Here is a 10075-nt window from a genome sequence, read left to right as displayed (position 1 = left end):
TCTCCCTCAAAGCTTCATCTCTTCTAGCAGAGCGGAAGCCCGTAGGTCAGTGGTTCTCAAACTTTGGCGTGTATCAGATTCTCTTGGACAGCTTGCCCAAATACAGCAGACTCCCAACTCGCAGTCTCTTGTTTCATTAACTCTAGGGTGTGCCTGGGAATTTGCATTTCTAACAACATCCAGGTGAGACTGATGGCTGCGGGTCTGGGAAACCACTTTGAGAACTGCTACTGTTGGTGTTTGCTAGAATTCTGGCTTTGTCCTTCAAGGATGGGCCTGGTGTGGAATATTAGCCTCTGAAAAGCCAGGGCATGTAAGCCAGGGTCCTAGCGTAGTTTAGCACAGGAGTGCTCTTTTTAATTGTAATAAACAAACAAATCAGTTCATCCTGTAAAGAAAAATACGGTGTGGGCCATCTGACTGAAAGATGTTCCAGATCTTAGCCCTTGGTGTTTTCTCTAAAGCTGGGAAGGTTTTCTGTTGCCAAGGGCGGCAGCTGAGGTACACCTGGTGCTAACTGCTCCCCCAACCCCGTCCCCCATGGATGTAAGCCAAGGGGTGTGATCTCAAACCGGAAGTACAATGGGCTCAGTAGAATCCACTGCCTCTGGGTGGGCTATGACCTAAAACAGGCTGGGGAGGCACCTGGGTGGCTCAGTTGGTTAAGCTCAGGTCATGATCTCAGGGTCCTGGGATTGAGCCCCACGCTGATTTCCCTGCTCAGTGGGGAGTCACCTTGTCCATCTCCCCCTGCTCATTTTTTTCTCTCTCTCAAATAAATTAAATCTTTAAAAAGTAAATTAAGTAAATAAAACAGGCTGGGGTAGTGAGAGGTGGGAAGGTGGCTTCCTGACCTCTCAGGTAGACTCTTCTTACCACCTGCTGTCCTGCCATTTGTTCTGGGAACTAACTACAAGTCCCTGAAGACAAATAACACTTGGTGACCATCACCCTCAGGCACAATCCTAGGCTTTTCCAGCTGTAAGGTGACAAAGATTCACTGCTTGACCAAACTTAAGCCAGGCTCCTCTGAGCTCTCTTCTCCAATAGGCCTCAACCTCGGCCTATAAAAACTACACTCAACACAAATGGTTTCATTCATCCTCCTTCCTGTACGTTAAAGACTTAAACACAGTAACATAGTTTCTAACAGCCCAAAGCCACATCCCCTAGGATGACACTGTCTCTTCTAAAGTGTCTGCCAGATAAAGCTCAAGGCTGCCAAAACGATTTATGGTTTAAGCCAACACCTGAAGATAGGTGACTCTGCATTTACTACAAAGGGCTTGCAACTGTGATTCCTTCCTCTGTCCCTTTGAGATGTGTATGTATCTCCTACAGCCCTGGTATGCCTTTCCCAAGGACCTGAAAGCCATTCCTTTGAAATGTAATCATCGGGAAGGATAGGGCCTCTGTGTCCCAATCTCTGTGGGAGGATAGAATCCTAACTTCGGTAATTGCCCGCTAACAGACACCACTGGCCTAAGCATTTACACCCACCAATCCTTTCTCGTTTTTTTACTTCCCTGACTAGTGAGCCCCTGCTCACCTCCCTCCATACTCCCTCATTCTCGCTTTAAAATGCCCAGTCACCTCTACAAATTGAAATGGAATTCAGTTCATATTGGACTCTTTCGCAGTAGTATATTCCTGGTTAAAATCTGGCCTAACCACTTTAGTGTCTGGTTTTGTTTATCTTTGACAAAATGGGTGGGTACACTGAGTCGTCAGGGCCCAGATTCTAATCTTCCGCCCATCCACTGAGGGCCAAAAGGGTGAGTTATTCCTAGGTCTTCGGGCAAGTAACCAGTGGCCACTGGTTTTGTTTATCTTTGACAAAGTGGGTGGGTACACTGAGTTGTCAGGGCCCAGATTCCAGTCTTCCGCCCATCCACTCAGGGCCAAAAGGGTGAGTTATTCCTAGGTCTTTGGGCAAGTAACCAAGTGGCCACCATATAATCAAGGCATTGGACCTTGACTAAAGTTAACCCTGGAATGTTTTTCTGTTTCTTTTAGATTTGTGTCACCATCACAGGCCAGTGGAGGCTAAGTAATCCACATGCAACCTCACGCTACGCCCATAAAACCAGCTGCCAGGCCCTTCCTACAAGGGTTTGGCCTCTCTGCACCTGAGTCACGTGCAATGACAACATTTTCTCACATGCAGAAGGTACATGAAATTTTTTGAGTTTACATCTATCTCCCAGATCTCTGTTTGCATATGATTCAGGGAGAAGAAAGATGCCCTTTCATGGGCAGGACAAAGAGACCCTCTCTCTACCTCAGCTCCAACAGAAACCCTCATCATCACCCTTACCACCTCCCAATTAGATGTCAAATTGGTTCACCCATTTCCCCTTGCTGGTTCTACTTTCCCATCCCCTCCACCAATCCAAATTCTCCCTGACTGTCCGAAGTCTACCCTGAATTTTCCTTCCTCCAGAAGGTTCTCCCCAACTGCTTCAGTGTAGCATTTGGATTTGAATCGTTCTTTGTAAAGCCTAGTTTTGCTGGTGAACTGTCCAGTGCAAGAGAGAAAGTGGAAAAGGAATTTGGGAGTTGGAACATGGCACATGAGAGCACAGGGCTTTGGAGGCAGACAGCTACTAAGTAGCAAGGTGCAAAGAGGAGAGGAACTGGCTCCCTCACTCTCTGGGTTTCTGTTTGGGGGACAGAAGCTTAAAGTCAGACCAATCTGGCAGCTCCCACCCCTAATGCTGTGTGTGATCCAGAGCAAGTTACACAATTCTTCCATTTGTAGAATGGGAATAATAATAACAAAAGACCTCACTTCTTAGAGTTGCTGTAAAGATTGAAAGAAATACTATGATTTTAGATAGGAATACTATCAAAAATAAATTAAGTTAATCTATAAATTTAATGTGATTCCAGTACAAATGCCAGCAGGTTTTTTGGGGGTTTTGTTTGTTTGTTCATTTTTTGGAGATGTGAGAGAGAAGTAGATAAATTAACTTTTTAAAATTATTTGGAAAAATAACAAACAAAGCTAGTCAGGAAATTTTTTTTTTTAAACTAACAGTAGTAAAGGGTGTTAGCCCTCTCAGATCGCAAACATATTTTAAAGTCTACTCTTAAAATAGTATGATAGGTCAAAGACACAGATCTGCCAGTCTAGAAGTAAACTCAAATACTCATAAAAATAAGCTTAAGTATTAAAGGAAAATTGCCGTATAGTAAAAATACATTCTCAAATAAGTGGGAGAAAGGGTGAATTACTCTATAACGATGCAGGGAAAATTGGGGAACCATTCATTAAAAAATTAAGCCAACACTGAATAAATTAGTGGATCGAGGTAAAGATCACCAGTGGCTCTCAGTGTCATGAAAACCAAAGACAACCGTCTTCATTTGAAGACAATGAAAGTATGATACTCTGAAAGTAGTGTTGAAGAGAGAAACCACCCCAAAGCTGACAACACCCAATGTACAGAATATGCTGGTATTAGAGGAACAGGGTATTTGAAACCACAGAAGATCTAATCAACAAATGACCAAGTTTCTTCAATGAATACCTTGAAAATTGAAAAAAAAAAGAAGAGAATTTATAAATTTTAAAAGCCCTATCAACCATTTGCAATGTATGGACTTTATTCAAATACACTGAAAAAAAAAAGTTGTTTTAGAATAGGGGAAATTTGAACATTGACCATTGGATATTAAGCAGTTGTTATTAATTTTAAGTGTGCTAATAGTGTTATGGCTAGTTTTTTGTTTAAGAGACCTCATTTAATAATATATCCTGAAATCGTATTTATGGAATGATAGGATGTCTGGGGTTTGCTTCAAAATAATCCAGGGTTGGGTGGAGGTATAGATACAACAAGATTGACTGAACTGACCACTGTTGGAGTGGGGGGATGATGGTTACTTGGGATTCATTGTAACATTTTTTCCACATCCAAGTTAATAGAAAATGGAGACACTTTTGCAATTTAAATTAAAAGGTAAGGAGCTAATATAAAGCGCTTTTGCAAATCAGTAAGAAGACCAAGAAACCAACAGGAAATGTAAAAATTATATAAACAGTTCACAAAAAAAGGAAACACAGTGGCTCTGATACGAAAAGATGCAGAGCTTCCGTTTTTGAAAAATTCTGGTAAAATACACAGAACATGAGCTTTACCACCTTAGCCATTTTTAAGTGTACGGTTCAGTGTCATTAAGTACATTCGCAGTGTTGTGCAACCATCACCACCATCCATCCACAGAGCTCTTTTCATCTTGCAAAACTGAAAAGTTCTGTGCCCATTAAACAATGACTCCTCACATTTTCCCCTCCCCCCCAGTTCCTGACAGCCACCATTCTACTTTCCGTCTCTATAAATTCGACTATGAAGTCATATCAGCATGAGGACACTATTTGTCTTTTTGTGTCTGGCTTGTTTCACTTAGCATAATGTCCTCAATGTTCATCCACATTGTAGCATGTGTCAGGACTTCCTTCCTTTTTCAGGCAGAATAATATTCTATTGTATGTATATTCCACGTTTTATCCATTTATTTGTCAATTGACGCTTGGGTTGCTTCCATCCTTTGGCTGTTGCAAATAAAGCCACTATGACCATGGGTATACAAATCTCTCTTTAAGTCCCTGCCTTTAATTCTTTTAGGTATAATCCAGCAGTGGAGTTGCTGTATCATATGACAATTCTGTTTTTAATTTTTCAAGGAACCATCATAATATTTTCCATAATGGCTGTTCCATTTTACATTCCCACAACAGTGACAAGGGTTTCCATTTCCCCACATCCTCACCAACCATTATTTTCCGAGCTTCACTTTTTTTTTTTTTTTTAAGATTTTATTTATTTATTTGTCAGAGACTGAGAGCAGAAGAGAGAGAGAGAGAGCAAGAGCACAAGCAGGGGGAGTGGCAGGCAGAGAGAGAGGGAGAAGCAGGCTCCCCACAGAGCAAGGAGCCTGATGTGGGACCCAATCCCACCTAAGGCAGACACTTTACTGACTAAGCCACCCAGGCGCTCCTCTGAGCTTCACTTTTAGTAAAATAAATGCAAATAAAAACCACGCTGAAATATCATTTTTCACCTATCAGATTGGTAAAGACCAAAAAGCTTGATAACTATCTTGGCAAGAGTGCGGGGAACAAGATTCATATATGCTGTGAGTATGAGTAAAAATTGGTACAGCCTCTAAGAAGAGTAACTTGGTAATATCTTCAAATTACACTTGCACACACCATTTGACCGAGCAATCTGTAAGAAAGTATCCTATTTACACATTCTCTTAGTTATATCCAGAGATGGCTATTTGTTACAACATCATAAGAGCAAAGATTTAAAGCGATCTAGATGTTATGGCATCTGTATGCTGTGACTCAAGTCTGTTAAACATCTGACTCTCTTGGTTGTAGCTCAGGTCATGATCTCAGGGTCGTGACATCAATCCCCCGAGTTGGACTCCATCCTTAGTGGGGAGTAGGCTTGAGATTCTCTCTCCCTCTCCCTCTGCCCCCCCCCACTCACACTCTCTCACAAACAAATACATGTTGGTGATCCGAATTAAAGATTAAATGAATAGATTGAGGACATTTCAACTGATGGTGTCTTTTGTTCTCATTAGCTCAGTGGATAACAAACTATTGGAGAGCAGGGCACTGGCTTTTGTATGTCCAAACAGAACTTCAAGAAATATTGATTAAATTAATGAAATTATTTCTTAGTTTCTGGCAGAATTGGGTTGGCAGGCAGCTCAAGGAGGTTAAGTCGCTCATCCAAGGTCATTCACATAATATGTACTACCTGTTCCTTATGTGCAAAGCACAGTGGAGGGCACTGTGAGATTGAAAAATTGGGTCCTACCTTCTAAGATATTGAGATCTAGCAAAGCACTCTGGCAAACACCATTAAAAATATCAAGGCTTTTTTTTTTAAGACTTTATTTTAATCTCCACACCCAACGTGGGGCTCAAACTCACAACCCCGAGACCAAGAGTCACACACTTTACCAATGAACCAGCCAGGCACCCCCAAAATATCAAGCTTTTTTTTAATGGTCCTTTGAACTATATCGATAGAGACCATTGTTCTGGTGGGTAAATTAAGGCACAGATCGGAGCAATTTCTCAAAAGCCATAAGAAAAAGCAGAAGAAAGATGCTAAAATAGAAGTCATCCTCTCATTTGTGCCCCATCCTTAGTGCCTTAGGGGACTCATTTCAAGGGAACCGTTTCCCATTAATGTTCCACGTGCTGGATCAGCCTTCTAAAAGGTGCGCAGGTCCTGTGAGATGCTCCTCTATGAAAGGATTCCCTAACCTGTGTGTGAAATGCTTTACACATTAGTGGAAAGTTCTCCGTGCATATAGGTATTTTTTCCCTACCTTTGTCCACCGAGAAGGCCTGGGAGCAGTGACACCCCATTAGCAACTAAGCTTGTTGTTCTTTTTAAATTGAGGTGAAAATCACATAACACAAAATTAACCGTTGTGTTACTTTATTTTATTTTTTGGAGGGGGCACCCAGAAACTAACCACTCTATAGCATACAATTCAGTGTATTTAGTACATCCATAATGCTTTGTAAGCAATCCTATTTTCATGATCCCAAAAGAAAATGCTATACTCATGCTCCCTCCCCTTAGCCCCTGGCAACCACTATGTTCTGTCTCTCTGGTTTCACTATTCTAAATATTTCATATAAATGGAATCACACTAAATATGCTCCTTCATGTCTGACTTCTTTCACTTGGCATAATGTTTTCAAGGCTCCCCCATTTACGGCCTATGTCCGTACATCATTCTTTTATGACTGAAAACCACTCCATTGCATAGATACACTACACTTTGTTTATCCAGTATATTGGTTTCTTAAAGTTGTGAGAAGAAAATAAGCCTGTCTGCCTTTGTTTCATGGTTCGACACCCCACCTGCAACACTTGTTACCATCTCACAGAAGCGCTCTGGAAAATACCGCACAAGATACTTGTGCATGGCAACAGTCAGGCTTTGGGGAAGAGGGTCCTCATTTAAATATGAAGTACACTTAAATGCTCTCCAGAAAGTGTTCGTTGTTTATTTTATCAAGTCTGGATTTTTATTTTTATTTATCCCCCCCCCCTTTTAAAGTAGGCTCCACACCCAGCATGGAGCCTAATGCAGAGTTTGAACTCAAGACCGTGAGATGGAGACCTGAGCTGAGATCAAGAGTTGGACGTTTTAAAAATTAAAACACTCGGGGTGCCTGGGTGGCTCAGTCGGTTAAGTGTTGGACTCTTGATTTTGGTTCAGGTCATGATCTCCAGGTTGTGAGACTGAGCCCGTCCACTGGGCTCAGGCTCAGTGGGGAGTCTGCTTGAGATTCTCTCTCTCCCACTGCCCCTCCCCCTACTCGTGTGTGGATTCTTGCTCTCTCTCAAATAAATAAATAAATCTTTTTTTTAAAGATTTTATTTATTTATTTGACAGAGAGAGAGAGACAGCCAGCGAGAGAGGGAACACAAGCAGGGGGAGTGGGCGAGGAAGAAGCAGGATCCCAGTGGAGGAGCCTGATGCGGGGCTCAATCCCAGGACTCTGGGATCATGCCCTGAGCTAAAGGCAGATGCTTAATGACTGAGCCACCCAGGTGCCCCAATAAATAAATCTTTCAAAAATAATTTTTATTTATTTGAGAAAGAGAGAGCGTGAGCACGAGGAGGGAGGAGGGGCAGAGGGAGAGGGAGAAGCAGACTCCCCACTGAGCAGGGAGCCTGATAAGGGGCTCAATCCCAGGACCCAGAGATCATGACCTGAGCCAAAGGCAGACATTCAACTGACCAAGCCACCCAGGCGCCCCTAAAAAAAATAATTTTTATAAAACATACCAGCTGTTTTGTTTTCTCCTTGGAAGACCCAGCAGAAGAGTTGAATATCCTCTCTTCGTTTTCCTCAACTAGTTCCCATGTCTTCTCTACTCTTCTTGTAGTAAATGCTGTGGGTCGCACCCCTTTACAGCAATGGTGCACCCATTCTCCACGTTTCTCAGCTGTTGCCTTGGCAGCTAATGACTCATGGTTTCACCCTTCTCCAGAGAATTGTCCTCAGTCCACAGGAGCGGCTTCATCCAGATGCACCTGGGGAATTATGCTCCTCCTTTTCCCACCTCCCAGTGGCCCACAGCCTGTGAATGACTGGTGTGCGGTGCAAAGTCCAGGTCCTTTTCTTCTGAGAGACAGAAACCTTGTGCTGCATTTTATGCCTCAGAGCTCACTATAGGATCAGACTGAGGCTAGACATCTTTGCTTGACTTCTTCCTCTGCCCTATCGTGCTTCTTTCACTACCCTAATAAATAATTTGCACAAGAATCCCTGTCTCAGGCTCTCCATCTAGGGAACCCAACCTAAGCTATCTCCATGGGTCATCCTGACTCTCAGAGGTATTTCCTGCTACCAGCAGCAGGCATACATCTCATCTAGGGCCCTGCAGATTGCACCTCCTCCAAGAAGGCCTCCTGGACTTGGGCCCTCATACTCTGACAGCACTTAATAAGGAAATTGCATGCCTACTCTGGCCAAGCACTGTGCTAATCCTTTTGTGTGCATTAGCACATAATCCTCCCAACAAACTGATTAGGCAAATACTCTTGTATTCTTACAGATGAAGAAGATAAGGCTCAGGGAGGTTGAGTGTCTTGCTCACACAGTAAGAAACTAATAGAAATTAAGGAGTATTTGTCTGATTTCACACCACTGTATTTAACCACTATACTCTATCCTAGATTACAGCATCAGAACTTTTATTTTTATGGGTCTATGTACCCCAGACAGTGGGACTATGTACTGAGCAGTGAGCTACATGTTGTTGTCTATTGCTGATGGATTGCGCTGAGGGCTTCATGTTATTAAAAATGTTCTTTGAGGGGCGCCTGGGTGGCACAGCGGTTAAGCGTCTGCCTTCGGCTCAGGGCGTGATCCCGGCGTTATGGGATCGAGCTGCACATCAGGCTCCTCTGCTATGAGCCTGCTTCTTCCTCTCCCGCTCCCCCTGCTTGTGTTCCCTCTCTTGCTGGCTGTCTCTATCCTGTCAAATAAATAAATAAAATCTTTTAAAAAAATGTTGTTTGAGTATCTTTTCTACTCAGACCAAGGAATTCTAGAGTGATTTTGGAGCTCCCCCCTAGTGTGCCTGCCCTAGGAAGTGGGGTGAACCCCTTTGCCTCTGGGGCACACAGTTTTCCTTGAGCCCCTGCCAGAGCCACAGCGGTAGGCCTCCCTGCCTTCCACTCCACTGCAGAGTGGGGCTCTGCATTGCTGAGAACAGCAGCAGTGGGAGACAGCTCATCACTTCCCTGGAGCCTTCCTAGGTTCACAGAAGAAAGAGCAGGCACTGCAGTGGGGCTGGGGGATCAGACCTGGGCCAAATGAAGAGGGGGAAATGACTCTAGGGGGAGAAGACCAAGGGAAGGACAGAGATTTGGGGGAGGAGGTGTGGTAGTGGGGGCTGACTAGGGAATCGTTGGTTATTCATTCATTTGACAAATTGTTTTAACCACCTACAATGTCCTAGGCACTGTTTTGGGGACTGAGAATACAATCATGGACAAACCAAAGACCCTGCTTTAATGAGGCAACAGGAGAACAACAGTAAAAATAATCCTATTAATGGTTAATGTTTTTTGAGCATTTACTATGGAGTCAAGAAGTTATCTTATCCTCACAACAATCTCAGGCATTTGATACTATTACTAATCTGTTTTATAGCTGGTGACAAGGAGAGACAGAGTAGCCAAGTGACTGGCTAAGGTTACATTGAGTTTGAGCGGGGTCCCTCATCTTCTCTGAGATTGATGCCAAGACCTCTCAGCTCCCTACCGATGACAGTAGGTTTGGAAAGTACATTCTTGTAAGAAAACTTCAAACGACATGGATGAAACTGAAGTTCGCCTTGCCCATCCCCATCCATAGCGGTCTCCATCCTGTTACAATGATATGTGTCCACATACATTATTTTTGACATGAATGGTTTCCTGTATATACGGTTCTACGACTTGCTTTTTTCTATCTTAAAGTATTTTGAGCACTGTTCTCTATTGTACACACAGTTCTACTTCCTTCTTTCTA

Source organism: Ursus americanus, chromosome 21 (assembly GCF_024610735.1).
Source record: "Ursus americanus isolate L20-20 chromosome 21, mUrsAme1.1.p, whole genome shotgun sequence".
NCBI lineage: Eukaryota > Metazoa > Chordata > Mammalia > Carnivora > Ursidae > Ursus > Ursus americanus.
This window is presented reverse-complemented; position numbering follows the sequence as displayed.